Source organism: Calidris pugnax, unplaced genomic scaffold, assembly GCF_001431845.1.
Source record: "Calidris pugnax isolate Ruff unplaced genomic scaffold, ASM143184v1 scaffold263, whole genome shotgun sequence".
NCBI classification, from domain to species: domain Eukaryota; kingdom Metazoa; phylum Chordata; class Aves; order Charadriiformes; family Scolopacidae; genus Calidris; species Calidris pugnax.
The window spans coordinates 30,883-31,219 of record NW_015090993.1 but is presented as its reverse complement, the minus strand read 5'-3'; positions in this window follow the sequence as shown (position 1 = coordinate 31,219).

The following is a 337-nucleotide window of genomic DNA, read 5'->3' as shown; positions in this document are numbered from 1 at the left end:
GGGATGAGGGAGGAATGGGGACAGGGATGGGATGAGGATGAGGATGGAGACAGATGGGGATGGGATGAGGATGGGATGAAGATGAGGATGAGGATGGGATAGGGATGAGGGTGGGATGGGGATAAAGATGGGGACAGACATGGGGATGGGATGGGGATGGAGGTGGGGATGGGATGGGGATGATGATGATGATGAGGATGGAGATGGGCTGCAGATGCGACAGGGTTGAAGATGTGGATGAGGATGAGGATGGGGATGAGGACAGAGGTGGGGATGGGATGAAGATGGAGACGGGATGGGGCCGAAGATGAGGACAGATACAGGGCTGGGCTGGGAT